The following is a 26126-nucleotide window of genomic DNA, read 5'->3' as shown; positions in this document are numbered from 1 at the left end:
GTATCAGAAAGCTCACTGTTTACAGATGTAAATTAAATCTTCCAACTTTGCCTTTATAAGTGATAAAAATGATTTGGTCCTAATCAGTGAATTCTTTGTCTGTCTCCATTGTTTCAAAATTCAAGTATAAAAGAAGAGGGTTGATCTCGACACATCAAATGCAATGTTTCTTTTTTTTTCCTTTTAAGATTTTATTTATTAATTTGAGATAGAAAGCAAGAGAGCAGCAGAGGGAGAGGGAAAAGCAGGCTCCCCACTGAGCAGGGATCCCAACGTGGGGATGGATCCCAAGACACTGGGATCATGACCTGAGCCTAAGGCAGACAGTTAACCAACTGAGCCACCCAGGCATCCCAAATGCAATGTTTCTTAAGAAACATTTGCCAGGCACTATTCTAAGTGATTTGTATATGGCATCTTACTTAAGCTTCACAACTACCTTATGAAGGAGGCTGTATTACTCCCATACCCTTATGACCCTAACAGATATTTTTAATATTAACAATCTTTACAGAGGAGGGAATGGAGACACAGAGAAGTTAATTACCTTGTCCAACAAGTTTATTTCACTTCTTTTATCTTTATGATTACCTATTTTATTAAGTAAGAGGGGACACCATCAAAAGTGAAAGACACATTATTCTTTTTATTTGTACAACTCTCTGGGACTTTTTGTTTGATTTTTAAAATTCTGCATTATGGGACACCTAAGTGGCTCAGTGATTGAGCATCTGCCTTCAGCTCAGGGCATGATCCCAGGGTCCTGGGATCAAGTCCCGCATCTAGCTCTTGACATGGGGAGCCTGCTTCTTCCTCTGCCTATGCTTTGCCTCTCTCTATGCAGGTCTCATGAATAAATAAATAAAATCTTTAAAATTCTACATTATGCTTTCAGTAGAAAAGGATTTAGGATCTTTAGGAATAACTTAGCATTATTCTCCAAATAATTAATTCACTAAAAAGAATTCCAAGCAAGGAAAGGAATCTAAGACTTTATTTTTAAAATTGTACTCATTAAGAGGCCATCAGAACAGAAAAATGAGAAACTCTATATTGTCTATTATAGTCAGTATACAGTCAAATTTGATTTCACATTGTATATGAGATTTTGAGTCATTAGACAGATTATACTTTAAAAAAATCTTTGAATTGCCTTGATATAGATATAGATACTGGTTGCATAATTAAATACTATTTAGATGTATATAAGTCTTTGGATCTGAACTTTCAAGCAGCATGGACATCTATCATGACTTCCCAAGGTGTCCATACTATCCTGGTTGCCCTTGCACTCTAAAAGGTGTCTTGGTATGAGCAATAGATTAGTGAGCCCCTCAACTATATACCATTTCTTGATTTGCATGCAAAAAGTCATATCTTGTATTTGAAAAAATGTACAATGGAAAAATAAGAGATAATTATTAGGTGAGAACGAATTAATTTTCTATCAAGGTAAAATTTCTATCAAGATAAAATTTAACTGTGCAATATAGGCATGGTTCTTGTAGCAAAAATATAGAAAGCATTACAACTGACTCTTGTGTAGTTTCCTTCGCGGATACTATAATGTACTTGATTAACTACGGGAATGTTGATAGAAGAGTACTGTTTTTGTGGGGTGAGGCAAGGAGTTCTATATCCTTTATCACCAAGTATTTTTAGTAAGGAAAAAAGGAAGCTTATTTACCTTTTTTCCCAAAGGAATCACCAATCTAATTTGGATACATAGTTGATTAAGAATTTAAGGGCACTTAAGCCCTCAAAACAATCATGTATTATCACATTTTCATATAAAAGAGTTTTAGCCACCAGTCTGTTCTCTGATTGTTTATTTACAACCTTATTTGTAACCTTCTTTCCAGTATAAATTTACCTTGAATTGGTCTGGAGCCAGAATTTCTGACAGGTGGAGTCAAGCAACTAATGAAGTTAGTGTTTCAGCTGCATTTGCTGCTCAGGATATAACCCCATTAAGGTATGTTAGATGGAGGAAGAGTCTTCAGCATAAAAGGGTTATGAAAAGAAATGCAATTAAGTAGGTGGGTGGAAGCTCAATATATTGTAAGTTCTTAATGTTGGAAATTTCCATTGTTTATACAATTTTGTCCTAGAACTTTCTAAATAATAGATCTCTAAGTTCCTTTTTAAATTGTTAATCAGAATAATCTTCCTTGATCCTGATCCCTTTTCAGTCAATATCTGCTTAATCAATCAGATGTGAAGATAGACCAAATAGTTTTATAATAGACCATTATATACTTAATATATTCTCATTAGCATTCATATGAATCTTTTAAAGGTCAAGAGGTCTCATATGTATTTTAGCTCTAAAGTGTTATATGGTATATATCAGTCATTTAATCTTTCAAGAATGTAGGTATAAATATTGAGGGATCCTACCATTAAATAGCATATTCAAAGAAAAGTTGTTTTTTTCTTTTCTGATAATTCAGAAATAACTCACCTAGGCTGTTTGTAATTCTATTTAAGGTCCCATAGATTAGTGATCTAAGGTTAGGTAAAGAAACATTCCTGCTGAAGCCATTGGTGATCTCTCATATTTGAAAGGTGTCTCCATTTTTCTAATTATTTTACATTCATATTAATTCATTTGATATAATAAGCTGAGTTAGGTATTGCTATTTTCACTTTTAATATGAGAATATTCAGGCCCCAAATTATAGCCCAAATCAATAGGGCTGAAATTGAAAATCAAGTCTTCTTCCAAGTCCAGTGTTTTCTTTTTCAGAAGAGCGCTGTTCTGTGTTAGTTGTAATAGGTGTTTAGAAAACTCAGTGTGTAGGGGTGCCTGGGTGACTTAGTCAATTAAGTGACTCTTGATTTCAGATCAGGTCATGGTCTCAGGGTTGAGATATCAAACCCTAAGTCTGTCTCCAAGCTAGGTGTAGAGTCTGCTTAAGATTCCCTCTCTCACCTTCTGCCCCTCCCCACTCTAACAACAAGAACAACAACAACAAATCCCCCTCAATATGTATTTATGTTTGTTTGATTTTAACTAGAGGCCTATGTAGTCTCTATATTCATAGAGAAGATACAAATAACCACCACATATTAATTTAAAAGTACAAATTTTAACTATGTATACCTCACATGGATTGATTGCTAGGATACATTGAAACCAATGTACTTTTGCCACACAACACAGAAGAGTCCATGCTAAGATTAAAAGAGGGTCAAACATTGTTCTTTCTAATTTATTCATCCAAGTGAATGCCTTCATTATTCATGACTGGTCACAGAATGGGCATCATTGTATTCAAACACCAATAGTACAAGTGCCCGATATAGTTCTCCACTCTTGAGCTTCATGGTTGGTGTTCTAAACTCTTTGCCTTGACCTATACCAAAATCAGTAGCTTTTTACCTTATACAAATACAGCGATATTGGCCACAGTGACCTGTTTTAATCCTCACTTCAAAGTGAGATCAGATTTCAGGAGCCCAGCTCAGATGAAATACAATGTTCATCTCTGGCCCGTTGACAGAGCCGTAGTTCTACAGCTGTTAGATTCCATTTTGAACTGGCTGTCTTGCAGCAGTGGGTGGATTCACATTTTCTGTACATATATCACTTTAAGATGGAGATGAAAATGCTCTGTGTAAATGTAAGTTATTATCAACCATTTACAGGATTAAGGACTTCCCCAATACAGGCTGATGCCAGATATGTTATTAGTTCTGAAAAGCCATTACAGTTTATGGTGTCAGTGATCTGATGAGAGAATATAATAGGGACATCATCTCTGTGACCCAGCAAAATATCATTTAGACCTTCGATGAGATGGAAAAAAGACATTAAACTTATGGAATATCTTAAGGTACAAAGAATGGCAGGAGAATGTTAGGTGACCTTGTGTATCAAGTCTGTCATTGTTTCCAGGGATAGTAATAAAGGCTAAAATGGCAGATGTATCCACTGAAAAAATGAAGCCTTTCTAAAATACTTGGGAAATTGCATAGTTAATTAAAATAAAATAATCATAAACCACTGTGTGGTAGAAACCAAGCACAGCATTAATAACCACACAAACAGAACTTCTTCAAACTTCAAGCTAACTATCCAACCATAATTTGTTTTTATTTTGAGTTATACCACAAAATTCAGTCCTTTACTTCTCCAGTTCCCAGTTGCAGAAGATTAGATACACAAACAGCCATTTTGCATAATGTAAATTTGAAGTTTATTTGTATATGAATTCCATGTAAGTTTATTAAACCCCCTCACTTACTTATATCCCCATGCATCTATTTATCCACCAAACAGAATGACTGATAGGGGACGAGTTCATTGTGTCTTGGCCTAAAATGTGTTTGTTTTCTGTCCTTTCCTCCCACCAACTTTCTTTTTACTGCTATGAATGTTTTGCTGATTTTACTTTTGAGAATCATCTTTGCATTTCCTTTGATCTGCTTGAGCTATATCTCAGTAGACACCAGAGGGGAGTCAGAATCAGTATACCTAAGTAGCAACACTGATAGGGAAATTAGTTGTTAGTGTAAGTGAGAAACAATCTGGAAGAAATTTAGGAGGAAAAATCCCCCTCCATAGCTACATGTCTCCTACTTCATTTATATTTATTTCAAAAGGAATAGGAACTATAGCATGAAATACTCTGCCAGAGAAAATATGCTGTCTAAATGGGCAGCTTCAGATGCATTCTAAGTTGTAAGCAGGGACAAGAACCTAATATCAGTCAAATGTTGATGATGATGCTCTGCCCAATCATGTGGTTGTTATTGTCATCATATTTGCACCCCTGGCTACCAAAACTTTACATTTTTGTAGAAGAGTACAAACATTTTCTTGTGAATAAGCTCAGAATTGCAAAATAGCTGTGTAAAGTAGACAGATGTTATTGTCTGTATCTTACAAATAAAAGTATGTAGGACATAAGATATGTAATTCACCCATTGTCACATAGTTGGTGAGTGGCGGAGAAGAGATTTACAACCTCATTTTTTCTGGAGCTCAGACTTGTCACTACTTTCTTAAACTGCCTCCAGAAGCAGTGCATACTTAGGACCTGGTTAAAGAGTCAAGTGCTATTTGAAAATACTGTCTCTCATCTAGGTAATCTGAATAAGCCATTCTGGCCTGTATTTAAGATTTCTGAGTGCTACAGAAGCTACCACCTTAATAAGAATATTCTGGAAATAGAAAATTCTGATTATTTTGTGGAGATGGTGCAAGTTATAGGAGCTAGGAGGTTATGAATGGCCAGAGGGTAAGACCAAGGGGTAGTCCATTGAAAAAAGTTTGGATGCTCATTATACAATTACATCCTACTATTACTATGCTCTCATAAGTTTATGTCAATCTATATAGCATCCATGGCTGCTAAATGGTGGGGAAAGCTCTTGAGCTTCATGGTTGGTGTTCTAAACTCTTTGCCTTGACCTATACCAAAATTAGTAGCTTTTCTTTCCTCCATTAATACATATGCTGTACAAATTTGTGTGTATGCACATATATACACATGCATGTGGGTGGTCGGATAGAGTTCCTCTAGACTCCCCTCCATACCCTTTTAGTAACTCTACTTGAAAATTTAGTACTGCTTCCATGTAGGGGACAGAGTTGACTAATGACAATTATCTTAATTGGTTAGACAGGAGGCCAGGAAGTGCTGAAAGTAGAAGCTTCTAAGAGCAAAAAGAGATCCTGCCGATTGATCGATATCAAACCAAATTCTAAATTTAGATGCCTCTTAAGTCCCATTTTATTCATAATCTCTTAATCACCATGGCAAAGGAGTTCTTACATCTCCTGTAGTTAGTATCAGGGCAAGAAGTGGGGTCTCTATTCTCTCTGTGTCTGTGTCTGTCTGTCTGTCTCTCTCAGTGTTTAAAACATTTTTAATTTTAGAATAGGTTTAGATCTACAGAAAATATATAAACATAGTGCTGAGGGTTCTAATTATACTTGTCACCTAGTTTCCCCTATTGCTAACTTACTATGATAAATTTGTCACAAGTAAGCAATAAACATTGGTATGCTACAATTAACTGAATTTCCTACTGAATTCTGATGCCAGTAGTTTTTCCCTAATGTCACTTTTCTGCTCTAGGATCCCATCCAGGATATAACATTGTATTTAGACATCATGTCTTCTTGGTTTTGTCTGGCCTATGACAATTTCTCAGACCTTCCTCGATTTTGATGACATTGACAGTTTTGAAGAGTTAATGGACTATTTTGTAGAATGTTTATTAATTTGGTTGTGTTGGATGTTTTCTCATAGTTAGGCTGGGGTTATGGGTTTTTGGAGGGAAGACCATAGAGGTTAAGTGCCATTGGCATCATATCATATTAGGTCTACATGCTAATAATAGGTCTATATGCATCACTGTGCATAATTAGGTCTACATGCATCAGTATGATGCCTCATCAATGATGTTAACCTTCGACACCTGGCCAGAGTGGTGTTTGCCAGATTTTTCTCTGTAAAGGTACTTCTCCACCCTTTTACTCTTTGAAGGAAAGTCACTTGGCATAGCCTCTACTCAAACTTGGAAGAGAATTGTGTGGCTTTACTTCCTGGGTATTAGACTATCTACATAAGTTATTTGGAATTTCTTCCATTTGAAGAGGTTCTTTTACATTTAAACTTTCTTATACCACAACTATGCTAGTGACAAATTGTCTCAGTTTTTGTTAATTGCAAAATGTCTTTGTTTTGCCTTCATTTTTGAAGGATGTCTTTGATGAATTTAATATTCTAGGTTGACAAATTTTTATTTGCTTTCACTATTTTATTTTTTCTTTCTATTTTTTTTTTCTGGCTTGCATTGTTTCTGATGAGAAGTTAGCAGTTGTTATTATACCCCTGTAGGTGGTGACTGATTTCCAGATTTTCTCTTTAAAGTTGGATTTTAGCAACTTGTTTATGATGTTCATAAGTGTGTTTTTCTTTGTATTTATCTAGATTGGTTTGTCTTGAATTTATTGGATTTATGCATTGATAATTGTTATCAGGTTTGGGAATTTTTTTGGCTATTATTTCTTCAAATGCTTAAAAAACAACAACTTATTTTCTCTCTTCTCTCCTGAAATTTGAATTACATCATTGGACCATTCGTTACTATTGCATTGGTGAGGAGGACTTTATTTTTGTGTATGTGTTTGTATGTTTGTTCTATCTCTATGTGTTTCCATTTAAGTAGCTTCATTTGAACTATCTTTAAGTTTACTGATATTTTCTATATCAGTAAACAGCAATGTCTAATTTGCTGTTAAGCTAATTTCACTCTAGGTATTGAACTTTCACCTTTAGAGTTTCCATTTTTTTTAATAGTTTCCATTTAACTTTTGTGATGATTTATTTGTTAACTCACTATGTCCATCTTTTCCTTTAAGGCATTGGAGTTATTTATGATGGCTCTTTTAAAGCCTTGATATGATCATTTCAACTCAACATTTGTGTAATCTCTGTGTAATTGTATAAACTTTCCCCCTGATTAAGAGTCACATTATCTTTTTTCTTCTTATATCTAATAGATTTTTACTTGGGGGTGGATGTTGAGAATGTTACATTTTTGATAAGCTCATTGTCAATCTCAGCTTGTTCTGGTCAGAGTTTGGTTTTAGGTTTTGCTGGAATAGGTCTAGAGTAGCCTAGCTCCTCAAGTGAGGCTTTTCTATAGAGTCCAGGATCTCACTCAAGGGCAAGTGTGTTCAATGAAGCCTTTCCACTCTGTCTAGTCAGAACTCCAAGGTCTGCCAGTATAGTTCATCACCTCCCAGGATCTCCATTTGGCTCATGGGTCCCCACTAGTGGTTTCCTAGAGATCTCACACAGCATTCTTATATTTGTACAACTTCATATTTGGCCAAAAGCAAGAGGAGTTCTTTCTAGATTTATGGGGCTCCTTATTTATGCAGGTCACTCCTCACTGGTTCCTGGAGCCACACATAACAATCTTCTCAGAAATGCTGGACTTTCATGTTTTTCTCCTGACTGACAAGACTGCTGCTCTCTCTTGTACTCCAATTCCTTATACTGCAATCTGGATATTGGCTCCAGGCAGAAAGTCTGGTGCATTTGGAGCTGACATTGTATATTTTCCTTATCTCAAGAATTACATTCCTGCACTGTTTTCCATCATCTGAAAGGAATTGTTTCACATATTGTGTCCAAATTTAGAGTTCCTTGTGATAAAATGATGAAGTAGAATATTGGTTTTTGCCTAATAACTAAAACTGGAAGATTTATTTTGATAATTATTTAGTCATTCTACCAAATTCAGCCAGCGTTTCTAAGTATTCCAGAGTTACTGTTTTCTCAGATATTACTCCAAATCTGTTATTGTTTCCAAGGCATAGCATCCACAAGTAAATATATAAGGTAATGCAGATTCTGTATTACAAAAAGTGGGGAATCTAGAACATCAGAATATTTTAAATGAGTGACTATTGGAAATAGTACAGGTTATTCTACATCATAAAAACCTAATCAAGGAACAGAGAAAGACCCTGTAAATGTAGAGATATTCAAAGATACTCAGCTTTTTCAAGGACAATGTCAGATCCCTAAGGCACAGAGGAACTAACAGATAAAACAATTAGAAACCTTTTGTTTTGAGTCACAATTCACTCATTTTGTTGAAATTTCAGATTTTCATGTGATTGGTATCAGGCCTCCAAAACTCGAGCTTTAAAGAATATATGAATATGATGCTTTAACTTTACACTTTATCTACAATTAGCTCTTAAGAATGAATTGACTGGTATTTTTAAAAATTCTCTTACTATCATGACCTGGATATCCAGCATCTTTTTGGCAGAAAGGCAGGAATATTGGTGATAACCATGTGGTACCAGGAAGAAACAGCACCAAAAAAGAACTCTTTTTAGAACAAAAATAAAATAAATAAAATAAACTGCAATAAACTAATTAGAATAATTAGTTATAAGAACATGAGGAAGTCACTGTCTTCTGAAACCTCACTTTTTCTAGTAATAAGTATATATGAAGAAAGAACTCACTTGTTTACGTAGCACATGTATATATGAAAGCACTTTTAAATAGTAAAATGCTACATATTATAAAATTATAGCTAAATTGAGTGTTTTGCGGTATGTTTTAAGGGACATCAGAAGACATCAACACATATCCTTTGTTAGCTATTAATGCCTAAAAGCCCTATGATTTGATTATTTCTCTTTAAGACTTTGACTTCAGAGGGCCCCACCTGGAATGAATGAGGAATTAGTTTCTGTGCTAGTTTTGTTCACTGAACATCGAACTGAAGAAAATTGAAAGTAGAAACCTAAACTTTTTAAAAAGAAAGGGTTGGGAAGTCCTGGAGTTTGGTGTACCATTAGCATGAGCAGGCCTAGAACAGTGAAGTGGCCTGAGAAGAAGGGAATAGCATAAAGCAAAATGGGACACAGACAGAAGGGAGCGATCTTGATACAGGAGCTGACCTCTGCACTCTGGTTTAAACCCCACCCTAAATGGAAATTTTTGCAGCATTCAACACGCAATCTTTGTAACAACCCCCACCAATACACATAATGTAAGGGACAGCAGTTGCACAAAAGGCAAGCTATTAGAGATAATTTAATTTTAGTTTGAAGATTGATATACTAAATTTTCTCTTAATTCTGTGGCCAAAGCATGTAAAGTGACTTGCTCTTAACACAGAGCTTGTTGGTATTAGATTTGGGACTGAGCTGAAGGCCCCTGGCTTTTGGCCCTTGGTTCTTTCCACCTGTCTAGGACACTTTTTATGTCTCTGGTTATGGGCACTGTAAGTGAGGACATAATGTGCCTGCAGTCCTAGCACAAACCAGAGGCATGATTAAATCTCTGCCATGGTTTCTAAATGTATGCTCATACTCCCAGGTGTTTCCAGACCTCTTTAAGCATGCTCTAGTAAAGTTTTGGACAGAAATATAGATGTGTGTTTCTCTCTACAGACAGTGATCTATCCTTATAGTATATATCATTGTTTTTTGTAATCCTGTGCTGGCATTGTTACTACCCAAGAGGTTAAAAAGATTGATGTATAACCTGGAGTGCTTTCCATTCCAAGAAGAAATACATGTTGCAAAACTGTCTTCTGGTTTTACTCATTGCCAAAATGTTATTCCTGAGGTTGTGTAGCCACATTGAAAGGCACCCTTAGTAGGTCTTGCACTCAAAATTCTGTAGAATGAGTAATTTTATGTGTTAATAAGGAACCTAAGACATGGAGTAGAGTACCAACAGGATAGATTTCATCTTCTCCATGTCTAAAAAAGACTATCCAAGAATTATTCCCAGTTCATTATAGCTCAGTTCAAAAAGAGAATAATGAGATTCTAAAAGCCTAACTCCTTCTTTTTAACCAATAAAAAAGCATAGATGATACCCAAGGATAAATGCCCACACAGTTTGTAGTGAAGCTATGATGAAATCCAGTCCCAGGGACTCAGTCCAGTGGTCAGGGCTCCTGTGAGGATTCATGCTATCCCAATGGAAAAAAACCTAAGTCAGGAAAATATCTTGAATAACTGACTTTTTCACATAAAAAAAAGAAGAAGAAGAAGAAGAAAGAAGAAGAAGAAGAAGAAGAAGAAGAAGAAGAAGAAGAAGAAGAAGAAGAAGAAGAAGAAGAAGAAGAAGAAGAAGAAGAGGAAGAAGAAGAAGAAATAATAGAGGAGCACCTAGGTGATGGAGTTGGTTAAGTGTCTGACTCCTGGTTTTGGCTCAGGTCTGATCTCATGGTAATGAGATAGAGTCCCACATCAGGCTCCACATTCAACACAAAGTCTGTTTGGGTTTCTCTCTCCTTCTCCCTCTGCTCTTCCCCCAACTCTCTCTCTCTCTCTCACTCTAAAATAAATAAAATTGTTTTTAAAAGTGTAACAATAGAGTATTTCAGGATAGACTGTCAAAACATATGTCTGTTATTGGGTCTGACACAATTGGATATACAAACACAGACACATACACACACTCAGAAAGCTATTCTAGATAAAAATTGGGTGAAATTCCCCAAGTTGCTGCTTTGTCAGCCACTGGCATCATCAAATATTTTTAATCTCTTTTCTGAGCGCAACTCAGATATTCAACAGCTGGGAATAAATAAGCAATATAAATCTCTATTTCTTGAAAAGAGAAATGAAGTCTATACCTTTCAGATAACTTAATAACCTTAGCATCAGAAATAAATATCCAGCTCTCTGTGTAAATTACACTGGGTCTTGGAATATTGTACTCAGCCTTGAGTTATTTGTTTCATATATCGTATCTTTATGTATACAAATTAGAAAGAAATGCTTTGAAACATGATTAAATTGTGATTACAGAGAGGCACAGGATGATATTATAATTCAGAAGCATTCCTTTCTATGGGTTCCCTGGTTCTTTGCTATAATTGCGTTTAATTAAATAACTGCTCTAGAATTGCATGTCAGGGCAAGCATTCTCAGTGTCAAGGGAAGTCACTTAGTCACTCTCATGTCAAAATAGTATATAATCTTGCCCAAGCAGGTGAAGGTTCATCATCTGATGATCACAAGCTTTCCAAACTGTTCCTTCCAAGCCTTACAAGCTGTTACAGCTTTTGTAGAGGGCTGGGGTCAAAAACAAGCTTGGCAAAGTTTTAACAGTTTTATGGTTCAAGCTGAGTTGTGATTCTTTGTTTGACCAGTGACCAGGCCTGTTGCATGGCCAGTCTGATCTTTGTACTTGCTATCAAGGCTTCATACCCACCTGCACAATCATGCTGATTCAGCATGGGTCTTCATCTGGGTCCATTCTTCCATGGTTAACCAGGTGCATTGAGCAGTAGGTAACTATAGAGGTAAAGGTGGTAGGTGGGCCTTCTCAGAAAGGCTTTGAAAAATTGAAATTGATCTTTACTATGATGGCAATAAGTTTAGGCACTGGATAGACAGAAGCCTATGTTCTAAGAGAAACCACTGAAGATTTTTGGGTAGCTCATTCACTGTCAGCTTAACACTTCATTTTAATCAGAATGCATTCTGCAAGGAGCTCATATCTGATATGCAGAACAATGAATTTGTATCTGCTTGCATTTAGAGCCATCCATAAAAGGAAAACACCCCAGCACAAGATGTATCATACCCTATCTCTCCAAATCATAGTCTCCCAGAGTCACAGATTTCATTATGTAAAAATTTTATTATAAATTTTGTTTGGATCACTGAGTTCTTGATCTTTTTTGCTGTTGTTTAACAAAACAGTATTAAATTCAACATATTAATGTTTTAGACAATAAATAAACTGTACTTGAGAGGAAAGAAATCTGTGTTTTATGTATATATATATATATTCATATATGTTGAATATGTTTGTTTTGTGTTTTTTCTTAGATTATTATAAGGTTCATAATTTAGAAGGTTGTAAATCAAATGTTAGAATTTTTAATTCTGTAGATAATTGGCAAAACAGATGTATACCTTTGTTTGGTGCCCTGTATATGTTCATCTTTAAGGTTTCAAGATGACAGTAACAGAATCAAGTCTGATAATCAGCACTGTCTGGCTTGTTGGACACACTGAAGGAGCAGGCCCAGCGGAAGCTCATTTGCATGAGGCTCCCAAAGCCTCTTGGATAAATTTATCTGCAGGAAGAAAGAAACCATCCATTGCTTGCTCAGTGTCCTGGGTCCATCATGGTATTGGAGATAGACATAGGTGAAGGCAGGAATTAAATGACTTTTTTTCTAATCTTTGCATCACATTGGGGCACAACTGTGCTATCCTAAGACCCCTCTAACATGGCAGAAGAGGACACTCCTTTTTCCCAATGTATTTATAGATCACCTTTCAGCTCTGAAGCCTTCCAGCTTTAAGGGACAAGCTGGGGTGTCCAGTGGCAGATGTCATAACATCATTTCACTAGATCACATTTCCTTTCTTAAGAGAGGAATATTGGGGTAACACAAGCAGATTAGGAACAAAGGATAGCCATTTGTGTTCAAGTTTGGCTACCAATTTCCCAAGCTATTAACCACTTGGAGCTTGGATTATACATTTATTTTAACTCGTATTACCAATGAGAAAACCAAGATTCCTTTTTTCTTTTATCCTAAAGTTTTCATATCTCTTGCTAGTGTGACTGATTCAAATAGTTAGCATGTATGCAATAGACTGATTAGTAATATCACTGCAACAGCTTATAATGATCTCCCTATATTGCCTTTTGATTCCCACAGCTATGGCAAACAGCCTATATTTGTAAAATATTATATAATATTAATGGTTAATAATGTACTCTTTGGAGCCAGACAGCCCTGGATTATAATTAAACTTTTAAACTTATTAGCTGTATGATCTTAGGCAAGTAAAGTAACCCCTCTATAACTCAGTTTCATTAACTGTAAAATGTTTATAAAAAAATAGTTCCATACTTAGATTGCTGTAGGGTTGAATGATTAATACTTGTAAAGCAATTAAAATAGTACTTGACATACAAAAATATTGGAATAAATATTAACTCTTAATACCATTATATTGTTACAAAAAGATAAAACATGAACACAGGATCCTCACCATTATGGTAGTCTAGAAAATTTTATTGATTCCATGTAGGTTCTGAATAGACCTTTACGTGGTCCTTGTTTCCAAGGTCACACAACCAACTTCAGTTCTTTAATTATAATATGAAGTTGGTGAATATCAATGCAAGTATTTGTCACTTTTGCAATCTGTTAGTATGATTATAAGACTTAGTACTTGGAGGGAAAGAGTGAGAATCCCTTGAGATAAAGAACTGGCTATGACCAGAATAGTTTTTTTTTTTTTTTTTAATTGTGTTAAATATTTCTTAGAATCCCTCAAGACCCATTGAACATGAAGGCATTTCATCCAAAGCTGCCAAATACTGGGAACAATACAGTAAACACTACAGAAGTTTCCATATCTTTATCAGTTCTAAAGCATTAAACATTAAATGAATTATAAATTAAAAGTGGATTAATTCATTTATGAAGTTCAAATTGAGGAATGGGGTATATTACTCAATTAAGCTATTTATTCTGAAATTGTTGTAGGTTCAGAGGCAGAGACCATACAGAGAGACATTATGTACTCTTTAAGAAATTTCCCTAATGAGAAGTGACTCACAAAACTGTAGTAAAATAACACAATCAGGATTGATACATTCAAGATTCAGAACATTTCGATCATCACAGAGATCCTTCCTGTTGCCTTTTATTTTTTTTAAGATTTTAATTATTTTTAGAAAGAAAGAGAGAGCAGGGGGAGGGGCAGAGTGAGAAGGAGACTCCCCACTGAGTGCAGAGCCCAATATGGGGCTCAATCCCAGGACATGAAGATCATGACCTAAGACAAAATCAAGAGTCTGATGCCTAACTGACTGAGTCACCCAGGCAACTTTCTTGTTGCCTTTTAAACCCATATCCACTTTCTTCCCATCTTACCACCTTCATAACTCTTAGCAACCATTAATCTGTTCTCTGTTTCTTAAAATTATGTACATTGGGGAATGTTATATAATGGAGTCATACAGTATGTAAACTTTGGGGACTTTTGTTTTTTTATTCAATATAATACTTTGGAGTTTCATCCGGATGTGCATACTGGTAGCTTGTTCTTTTTATTACTGAGTAATATTTTGTGGCCTCATTAATGTAATACAGCCTCATTAAACATTCCTCCTTTAAAGTATGTCTGGGATGTTTTCGGGTTTGGGGGAATTACAAATAAAGCTGCTATGAACATTCATATACAGATTTTTCTGTGAACATTAGCTTTTACCTGGGAAAAATGCTCAGGGGTAATTGTTGGATCAAATTATGGTTGCATATTTAGTTATTGAAGAAAAATCCAAACTGTTTTCTAGACTGGCTATACCATATTACATTCCCATTAGCCATGTAGCAGAGATTGTGATCTAGTTTCTCCAAATTCTCACTGGAATGTGGTATTGTTATCATTTTTTATTTATTTTGATAGGTGATACCTTGTTATGGTTTTAATTTCTATTTACCTCTTGGAGAGTAAAGATGAGCATCTTTTTATGTGCTTATTAGCCAAGAATTTCTGTTTATCCTCTTTAGTGAAATGTCTGTTCATCTTCCCACATAGTCTAGTTGGATTGTTTGTTCTTTACTGTTGAGTTTTGACAGTTCTTTGTTTTTTTCTAGATGCTGATTTTCTTTCTTTCTTTCTTTTTTTTTTTAGATGCTGATTTTCATTGGAAATGTAGTTGGCAAATACTTTCCTTCAGAGTGTACTTGCCTTTTCACTCTTAAACCGTCTTTGGCTAAGGAAAACTTTTTTAATTTTTATGAAATCCAACATCATCTTTTGTGAATTGTGCTTTTTGGTGTCCACTCTAAGAACTCTTTACCTTGTCACCAATCCAAATATTTTCTGTTATGTTTTTTTTCCATGAAAGTTTTATAGTATAACATTTTACATTTGATTCCATGATCCATTTTGAGTTTTATCTTTGAATAAAATATGCAACCTTGGTCAGATGTCCAAACACTCTAATATAATTTTTTGGAAAGGCTACTTTTCTTATTGAATTTCTTGCATCATTGTTAAAAATCAATGGGATATACTTGTGTGGATCTATTTCTGAGCTCTGTTCTATTCTGTTCTAATCTGTGTGTCTGTGTCTTCACCAATAACACATAGTTTTGATTACTATCTGTACATAACAAGTCTTGAAATTGGATTGACTGATTCCTCCAACTTGATTCTTCTTTTTCAAAGCTATTCTAGTTCTTTTGCTTTTTCATATAAATTTTAAAATAATCTATATTTATGCAAAAATCTTTCCGAGATTTTGATAAGAATTTCATAAAATGGGGATCCCTGGTGGCTCAGCAGTTTAGCGCTTGCCTTTGGCCCTGGGGCGATCCTGGAGTCCAGGGATCGAGTCCCACGTCGGGCTCCCGGCATGGAGCCTGCTTCTCCCTCCTCCTGTGTCTCTGCCTCTCTCTCTCTCTCTCTCTCTCAATGTCTATCATAAATAAATAAATACATCTTTAAAAAAAAGAATTTCATAAAATTTACCTACCAATTTGGGGAAAGTTGACACTTTCTTTTTTATGTTGAGTTTTCCAATCCATGAATGCATCGTATATTGAAATATTCTTTGATTTCCTTCATCAGCATTTCATAATTTTAGTATAGAAGTGGTATACACATATTACTAGATTTATAGTTAAGTATTTTTTGACTGATTATAATGATGTCATATTTTTAATTTCAGTTTACAAGTACACATGATAGTATAAAAAATACAATTGATTTTTGCAAGCCTATCTTAGGTCTTGCAATAGCTAATGGTATCCTACAGTAGTTTATTAAAATGAATTAGGAAGGTTTCCCTCCTACTTTTTGGAAGAGAGTGTTTAGAATTGGTACAGCTCTTCTTTAATCATTTGGCAGAATTTTCACTGAAAACATTTGGGCCTGGAGATTATAAGTAATTTTTTGAAATTATGAATTCAACTTCCTTACTAGTTATATAGGACTGCTTGAATTATCTGTTTCATGTTGAGAAGATTGTGGCAGATTTTGAGGAATTGACCTACCTCATCCTAGTTGTCAAATTCATATGGGTGAAGTTATTCCTTATTATCTTTTGGATGCCTGAAATGCCTAGAGTGATATCCCCTGATGTCTACATGTCTGTAGTAATATGTTCTGTGTCATCCCTGATATTGGTAATTTGTATCTTTTTTTTTAGTCTTGCTAGCAGTTTGCCGATTTTATTGATTTTTCAAAAAAATTAGCTCTCCACTTCATTGATTTTCTCCATTGCATTCCTGTTCAATTTCATTGAATTCTGCTCTTATCTATATTATTTCCTTCCTTCTGCTTGCTTTAGTTTATTTGGCTTTTATTTTTTCTAAGTTCTTTGGATGAGAACTTAGATTTTTTTATTTGAGCTTTCCTCTTTTCTAATATTTGTACATTAACTGCTACAAATTTTCCTCTTGTACAGTTTTAACTGTGTTCTATAAATTTTGATATATTCTATTTTCATTTTCATTCATTTAATGTAGTTTTTATGCCTCTTGAGGCATTTTCTTTGACATATGGATTATTTAGAAGTGTACTGTTTAGTTTCCAAATGATTGGAGATTTTCCTGTTATATTTCGGTTCTTGATATATAGTTTGTTGCTATTGTTTTCAGACAAAAAACATCTGTATGGTTTACATTCTTTAAAAATTCTAAGGCTTGTTTTATACCTGAAATGTTGTCTGTTTTGGCATCTGTCCTGGGTACTGGAAGGAATGTGTATTTGGCTGTTAAAGGAATGTTCCATAAATGTTGATTAAATTCTGTCGGTTGAAAGTACAGTTGAATTCTTCCAAATCCTTGCTGACTTTCAGTCTAATTGTTCTATAGCTTCTTGAAAAAGGGTGTTGATTGTATCTCTTTGCATAGCTTTTTTAATGCTTTCTGTAGGTATGACTATACACATAGAAATATGTATATATCTAAAAAACTGGAAAGATATATGTATATATCACATCAGAGTTTACTAGTGTCACCATTTCACTAGTTTAAGTGAAGTACAGAAAACTACCCTCCCTCATTTGTAATATCATTGCCTTAACTATTTCCTCTATACACATTTAGAACCACATAATACTAACGTTTGCTTCAATTTTCAAACATAATTTAGAAAATTCCAGAAGAGAAATCTGTTTGCTTACCATGTTTTTCCTTCCTTTTTGGTGTTCCAAAATTCCCTTGTTTTTCTTTCTTTCCAGTTTTTTGGCCATTCCTTTTGAAACATCTTCTAGTAAAAGATTCTCTTAGTTTCCCTTCATCTGAAAATGTGTTAATTTTCCTTTCGTGTGTTCTGTTTTGTTTTGCATTCTTCTCTTTTTATTTTATTCTTTTTTAAAAATTTTAAGTGTTTAACATACAGTGCAATATTGGTTTCTGGAGTAGAATTCAGTGATTCATCACTTACATACAACACCCAGTGCTCATTGTAACAAGTGCTCTCCTTAATACCCATCACCCATCCAGCCCATCCACACCATCCACTGACATCCCTCCATCAATCATGTTTGTTCTCTAACATTAGAAATCTTTTCTGGTTTGTCTTCCTCTCTCCTTGTTTTCTTTTCCCCATTCCCATATGCTCATCTGTTTTTTTTTCCTTAAATTCCACATATGAGTGATATCATTTGGTATTTGTCTTTCTTTGGCCAACTTATTTCACTTACTATAATACACTCTAGTTCCATCCATGTCATAGCAAATGGCAAGATTTCATTCTTTTTGATGGCTGAGTAATATTCCCGTGTGTGTGTGTATGTGTGTGTGTGCGTGTGTATCACAATTTACTTATCCATTTATCAGTTGATGGACATTTGTGTTCTCTTCATAGTTTGGCTATTGTTGATAATGCTGCTATGAACATTAGGGTGCATGTATTCCTTCAAATCTGTGTTTTTGTATTGTTGGGTAAATATCTAGTAGTACAATTGCTGGATCCTATCATAGTTCTATTTTTAGCTTTTTGAGGAACCTCTATAGTGTTCTCTAGAGTGGCTGCATGAGTTTGCATTCCCACCAACAGTGCTAGAGTGTTCTCCTTTACCTGAATCCTCCCCAATACCTGTTGCTTCCTGTGTTGTTAATTTTAGCCATTTGACAAGTGTGAAATGCTATCTCATCATGGTTTTGATTTGTATTTCCCTGACGATAAGTAATGTTGAGCATCTTTTCATGTGTCAGCCATCTGGATGTGTTCTTTGGAAAGTGTCTATTTAGGTCTTCTGTCCATTTCTTAACTGGGTGGTTTTTTGGGTATTGAGTTTGAAAATTTTGAATACTAACCCTTTATCACATATGTTGTTTGTAAATATCTTCTCCTATTCCGTAGGCTGTCTTTCAGTTTTGAGGATTGTTTTCTTTGCTGTGCAGAAAATTTCTATCTTGATGAAATCTCAAAAGTTCATGTTTGCTTTTGTTTCCCTTGCCTGTGGTGACATATCTAGTAGGAAGTTGCTATGGCTGAGTTTAAAGAGGATTATGCCTGTGTTCTTCTCTAGAATTTTGATGATTTCCTGTCTCATATGTAGGTCTTCCATTCTTTTTTTTTTTTTCTTTTGTATGGTGTAAGAAAGTGGTCTAGTTTCATTCTTCTGCACATGGCTGTCCAGTTTTCTCAACATCATCTGTTGAAGACACTGGCTTTTTTCGATCAGATATTCTTTTTGTGCTTTGTCAAACTCTAGTTGATTAAAGAGTTGTGGGTCAATTTTTGGGTTCTCTATTTTATTCCATTAATCTGTGTGTCTGTTTTTGTGCCAGTACCATACTGTCTTGATGACTATGGCTTTGTAATGTAACTTGAAATTTGGAATTGTGATGCCTGTAGTTTTTTTCTTTTTCAGAATTTCTTTGGCTATTCAGGGTCTTTTGTGATTCCATACAGATTTTAGGATTGTTTGTTCTAGCTCTGTGAAAAACACTGGTGGTATTTTGATGGGGATTGCATTAAATGTGTAGATTAATTTGGGTAGTATTTCCTTTCATTTCTGAAGGACATCCTCACTGGATATAGGGTTAAGGGTTGTTAGTTCTTTTCTTCCAGTACTTATAAAAGATTGTGCCTCCTCCTATTGGTCTCCATGGTTTTACCTAAGAAATTCATTGTCATTTTTTTTCTCCTATGTTGTTCCAAGATTTTAAATTTATTTTTAGTTCTTAGAGATCTTGACATGTCTTGGTATAGATTTTTTTTTGTGTTATTTCTGTTTGGGGTTTGCTCACCTTCTCTACTCTGTAGCATTCTATCTTTTGCCATATTTGGAATGCTGTTAGCCATTTTCTTTGAAGCTTTCTTTTTGAATCACATTCTTTACATATATATATATATATATATATATAATCTCCTTCTTGGACTTTGATGACACGAATGATAATCTTTGTCATAGTCTCACAGTTCCCCTAGGCTTTGTTGTTTTCTTTGTTATTGTTTTTAATACTCATTGTTGTTCAGATGGTGGTTTCTATTGTTCCATCTGTTAGTTCAGTGATTCTTGCCACTGCCTACTCTATTCTGCCGTGAATCCCATCCATTGAATCTTTAATTTCAGTCATTATATTTTTCAGTTCTGAAATTTCCATTTGGTTTTTCCTCATTATCTTCCATGTCTTTGCTGAGATTTTCTATTTTTTTCTGTTTCAAGTGAGTTTGTAATTGTTCAGTGAAGCATTTTTATGGTGGCTGCTTTAAAATCTTTGTCAAATGACTCTAATGTCCTTGTCATGTCAGAATTGGCATCTATTCTGGGCTAAATTGTTTTCTCCCCCTTCCTCAAAATTCATGGGTGGAAGCCCTGATCCCCAGTACCTCAAATTGTGACTCTGTTTGAAGAAAGGAAATGTAAAGAGGTGGTTAAGGTAAAATGAGATCATACTGATGGGGTTTGATCCACAATGTGTTCTAACTAGAAGGGAGGGCATGGACATGCATAGCAGGTAATCATGTGAAGACACTGTAAGAAGATGCCATGGACAACCCAAGGGGAGAGGTCTCAGAATGAAGCTGACCCTACCTTTATGTTGGCCTCTAGGACTGTGAGGAAATAAATCTCCGTTGAGCCACCCAGTCTGTGGTATTTATTATGGCAGCCCTAGCAAATTAAAATAGCTCTATTGATTATCTTTTTAAATTCAGTTTGATATCATCTTGGTTCTTGTGATGAGGTATTTTCAATTGAAAATTAGAGAATTTTTTTTTGAATTATTATGTTACAAGACTCTGGATCTTATTTTTTATTTTTTTAAAGATTTTATTTATTTATTTATTTATTTATTTATTCATTCATTCATTCATTCATTCATTCATTCGAGACACAGAAAGAAAGAGAGGGAGGCAGAGACACAGGCAGAAGGAGAAGCAGGCTCCATGCAGGGAGCCTGACTTGGGACTTGATCTTGGGTCTCCAGGATCATGCCCTGGGCTGAAGGTGGTGCTAAACCTCTGAGCAACCTAGGCTGCCCTGGATCTTCTTTAAAGCTTTTATTTTAATTGGCTTCCACTGGCAGTATTCTAGCAGGGGATGGAGGATGAGAGGAATACATCTTCAGTGTCAAGTGGAAGTAGAAGTCAATGTTTCCTAGTTGGCCTCTGTGACACCTGAGGGAGTACTTTTCATTATTGTTATTTGGGGTGGGAGTGCTAGCTCCCCATTAGCCTTCCACTGGTATTTGTTCGAGGGTAAGAGTGCCTCATTACTGCTTCCTATGTGGCCTCCACTGAGATCGTGGGAAGGTGTGACCTTGTTACCACTGGGTACTAGGGATGTCCCTGTTCCTCTGACAATACCTGAGCGAAAAGGTGAAGGTCATCTTGTTACTGTTCTGTGAGGGTGGATGTCTAGGCTGCCCATGCAGTTTCCACCGACATAGCACTGGTGGAGCCCTTGTTACTGTCTAATGGGGATCAAATTTCCATCTACATGTTTTGTTTTTTTGATAACATTTGGGGGAATATTTGGGGTGCCTCATTACAGTTTAGTGAGGATGGAAGTTTAAACTCTACACATTTCCTGGTGTGGGTGGGAGTAGAGTTACAGCTTTATTTCCTGTGGTATTTGGCTACAGGGGGGCAGTTATTATATCAAAGTTTTTTTTTGTCTTGCTTCACTGCCCATTTCTTGGTCCTTTGATCAGAGAGATTAGCCCTTATTTTGTCTTTTTTGGTCTGAGCCTATTGACATTTCCAGTTGCTGGCTTCTTTAGGTGGGATATATGAGGTAAAAAGAAAGTCCAGAAGTTCACCACTATATCATTCTTCAGGTCCTGACTCCCCTTCTTGGTATTTCTTCTCTTCTTTAACTTTCAGAGACTCTCTGTTTGTTTTACATATGAACAAGGATTTTAGTTGTACTTACTTGAAGGAATTAGGAAAAGTCCATCTGTTTCATTTTCCTAGAAGTGGAAGTTGGGTTAGTTCTTGAGTGTTTTAACTATTTAATTGTTGTTGCAAGTAACCAGGAAATGTCAAACTCAATTTTGGTGGCTTGGATAGTAAAATTCTCATTGTCCTTTTCATTTAACAAAAAATTCTGATTTGTGTGTGTTGAAGTAAGAAGAAATGTTATGTCTTGTTGTTTTTTTTTTTAAGGTAAGTTGATGTTTTATTACATTAAGAATTAATTCATATGAAATTGCCATAAGTGTAATCAAATCCTTGATTCACTGAACTCTAACGAGTCACCAGTTCTCTAAGACCACCATTTGTCATCAAAAGTAAACACAAAGGATCTTTAGTCTGGAAGTATCAGTTAGAAGCTAGAGATTGACTTAGAGTCATAACTGATAGCTGAACTTCCATGGAATACTTTACAGGAGACAGAGCATGATCTGTTAATGCAAATAGAATTAGGCACTAGAGGACCTCAGAAACTAGCTGATGGTGATAGAGGAGAAACAGAACTAATTCAAGAATGTGAAGAACCAGACTTGAGTCCCAGCTTGACTTCTCATCAACTATGGAATCTTGCTCAAGATGGTTAAACTTTCTAAATTATAGCCACTGTGGGTGTTTAGAGAGTGGAACTAGTTTATTCACTATACAAATGAAAACTGATATTATTTACTATTATTATCATTAGGATGTATCTGGATACATATCTTAATCTGTATAATAATTATTATTTTGGAGCTTTGTGTTTGCTTAGTTTGAAATGCTACAAGTCATAGATTTGCAAATTAAAAAAGAACATTTAAGGTTATCTAGATAAGTATCTATAGATCATTGGTTCTCAACTTTGGCTGCACATTAGAATTACCCGGGGAGCTTTTTAAAAGCTTCAGTGCTCTGGCGCATCTCCCAGCGATTTTGATTTAACTGATCTGGGGTGAGGCCTGATCATTAGTACTTTTGAAAAGCTCCCCAGGTGACTCTAATGTGTACGGGGTTGAGACTTACCAATCTAGGTAAACATCTCCAGTCCTGACTCAAGATGTCAGACTGTCTGAGTAATTCCAAATTGCCGTTGGTCTAGTAATTTCCAAACCAGGATTGGAAAAGGCTAGTCTGTCTTCTAACTCCAGCAGCCTTCTCCCTATCCATCAAGATGAAGTCTTAACATGGATTTTGAAAATGTCCCCTAGTGATTCTCATATTGTGTTCTTTTGTACTCTCCATCCCACTTTCATTGTTCTGATTTCCTGTCCTTCCAGTTGGGAGTTGACCTGGTACAACAATAACTTCTAAGATTAAGTGCCCTCTGCTACATTAATGCCACAACTTCTGTTTGAACACCTTTATGACAGAAGCTCATTAGCTTCTGGACATCTAATTTTATCTTTGGAGAGTCCTCTAGAAGGTAAGATATAAAGATGATAAGGAGACAGATTTCAGCTCAACATAAAGAAGATTGTGTGTGGTCATATAAAAATAAATCATGACAAGCTACAATGTCTCTTGAAAATAGCTGTTTTCTTTTTAATACTATATTTCATTTGTTAAGCCTTTTATTCAAGACAATCCTGTGGAGATGTTCTGATCATTTTAACTTTTTACATAAAAAAGCAATTTTCCTAATTTTTGCATATAAGAAAGCAGAGACACGTGGAAGATAAATAAATTGACAGAGCCAGGAAGTGGTCAAGTGGGATTTGAACTATAGCAATTTCTCTAATAGCTACATTTGGACATAAGATTTCCATCCATGGCCAGATTCATTTGTTTTTGTCTGCTTGTCCTTTTATTTTTTGAATATGAAGAGGTGCTCTTTCAATAATATATCCAAAATATATTTTCATGACTGGCACATATCTATGAAGAAGGGTCTGATAGAGGTGAAGGGATGCTGTTGCAATCAATATTCAAGAACAGACCAGAGACAAGTCCAGGAATCAAACTGGGAGTAGTTTTGTGGAAGACAACATTGGGGAAGGCAAGGGGAACTAACCCAGTCAGCTCTTCCCTTGGCTGCTGTTTCTGGCAAAGTGTGAACTCAGGTCACTCCTTGCATTTAAAGGCAAAACCTGTCATTCCCAAAAGGAGCTCTCTGTACTGGCCGGTTCACTAATTCACTGCTGACTGGGCTTGTCTGGTAAGGGAACACATTAAATATTTAAACCTTGTTCTTCCTCAGATGCAGAGCAGCAAAGATGATTTTCCACGGAATTTAGCATTAAACTCAGGCAATTTGTACAGCTGTGCATATAAATGGCTTTTCACATAATCTCTAGAGGCCAGGGTCAATGTTCCTCGTACATTTTAATACTGTAGATGACATAGCGACATCCTTCCAATTTATGTTCCCTCATAATTGAAAGGGGCTTAATAAAAGTGAGGAAGAGGCAGTATGTACACAGCAACATCGATTTCTGCTGACAGTTGAGCGGAAGTTAATTGTAATTTTAATGTAATTTGTTCCATGGGTGATGTTGAGCCCTGGAACATAGCTAAATCCATTTTAAAGGAAATGTGTGTGTGTGTGTGCGTGTGTTTGTGTTATAATATTAGAATGACCCAATTATACAGCTGTCATGAAGACACCAAATATAACTTCCTAGGATGAATACTTTATTTTCCCCACAGATATATTTGTTTAAATAAATGGAGACATGGCCTTTATTATCAACACAGAATTTTATCCAATCAGATATTGGGGTGACATTCATATTACATTGCTTGAAATAAATGTACACATTATTTATGAAAGTACAAGTCTAACACAGTCCTGATTGCTAAAGTTAAGCTTATCTGCATGAACTGTAGTTAATATTTATTCTGGGTGAAGCAGTTTTTTATTAAGTTATTTTTTCATTTGGTAGAGCAAGAGCATGCTAATAGTTTTGTTGGTAATTCAAACATTTCCTGCTGTGGATAAAAACAAATGTAGAACTGAAGAATGATGGTGTTCTCTGGCTCTGAAATTTGCTAATTGCAGAGCTATTCAATTATAGGTAATATCCTTTTATTGCTAATAAGATTACCGTGTGTCAACACAACTGCAATTCTGAAATGGAATTTGCTCAATTTGCCTTGTATGGAATTTGAAACTGTTTTGTGTAAAAGACTTTAGAAAATTAGCATTGAAATATGAATGGCAAGGAGAAGAAATCAGTAAAATGCCTAATCTAAATTCTCTTCTCATCCAGATGCTTTTCTTTTGGGACAGTTTCAAAATGGATTTTGCCACCAGAAAACAACAACAACAGCAACAACAACAACAACAACAACAACACAGGTATATGATTGACTCTGTTGTCTCCTAGGTCAAAAATTTCTTTAGTTTATACTCTGCTTTTATAAAATTAGGTATTATCTAAACCCCCTCCATCTACCAGTGTCTAGTATCATATTAGGCAGAGAATAAGCAGAAAATGAATGTAAGATTATAGTTTCGATTAGACAATCAAGAAAGTGTAAGAATTAACTAGTTGGGAGAAAGGGGCATGTAAAATATGTATTCTTGGATGTACTAATCAAGGTTCTCTAGAGGAACAGAACCAATAGGATAGATGATCAATGGATACACACACACACACACACACACACACACACATGATTTATTCACTATGAGGAATTGCTTCATGTTATTGTAGCTGATAGTCCCATTATCTGCCATCCTAGAGACCCAGGAGATCCCATGGTATAAATTTCAGCCTGAGTCTAAAGAACACAGAACTGTGAGTGCTGATGATGTAAGCCCAGTCCAAGGGCAGAAGATTGGTGTCTCAGCTCACACAGCCAGCAGAGAGTGTATTCAACCTCCCTCTGCATTTTTGTTCTATCCAATCTCTCAGTGGATTGTATGACATGCATCCACACTGGGGAAGACAATCTAAGTAGTTTACTGATTCAAATCCTAATCTTACTCAGAAATATTCTCACAGACACAGGTAGCACCCCTCAGTCAAGTTGGCACAAAAAGTGAACCATATACAAGGGCCTTACTTTGGACCAATTAAATCAGGCTCAGGATGTTGATTACAGGACTCCACATGCTATATTGATCCCCACAGTGCTCATTATACACGTTATAGTTTGAGAATTACTGGCCCAAAGGGATCATTCAGATACCTGATTAATGGCTTTTGTGCTTATCTGATGTTCTTCAACCTTGGCCTTTTGCTACAAAGACCATAGTATGGCTTCCTATCTTTTCCTA

The 26126-nt window shown here is 35.5% G+C and overlaps 1 long non-coding RNA gene across 1 annotated transcript in view; it reads left to right on the top strand.

Moving 5' to 3' along the window:
• LOC111090167 overlaps positions 1 to 25194 on the top strand; it is a 29466-nt gene extending 4272 nt beyond the window's left edge. Inside the window, exons 3-5 of the long non-coding RNA XR_005371087.1 lie at positions 1863 to 1975; positions 23182 to 23327; positions 25114 to 25194. This is a non-coding gene — a long non-coding RNA (uncharacterized LOC111090167). The remainder of the gene's footprint in view (positions 1 to 1862; positions 1976 to 23181; positions 23328 to 25113) is intronic.
• The last annotated feature ends 932 nt before the right edge of the window (positions 25195 to 26126 follow it).

The sequence above is a fragment of the Canis lupus genome, chromosome 16 (assembly GCF_011100685.1).
Source record: "Canis lupus familiaris isolate Mischka breed German Shepherd chromosome 16, alternate assembly UU_Cfam_GSD_1.0, whole genome shotgun sequence".
Lineage (NCBI taxonomy): Eukaryota > Metazoa > Chordata > Mammalia > Carnivora > Canidae > Canis > Canis lupus.
The sequence above is the reverse complement of the archived record's forward strand: the minus strand, read 5'-3'. Positions and strand labels throughout refer to the sequence as shown.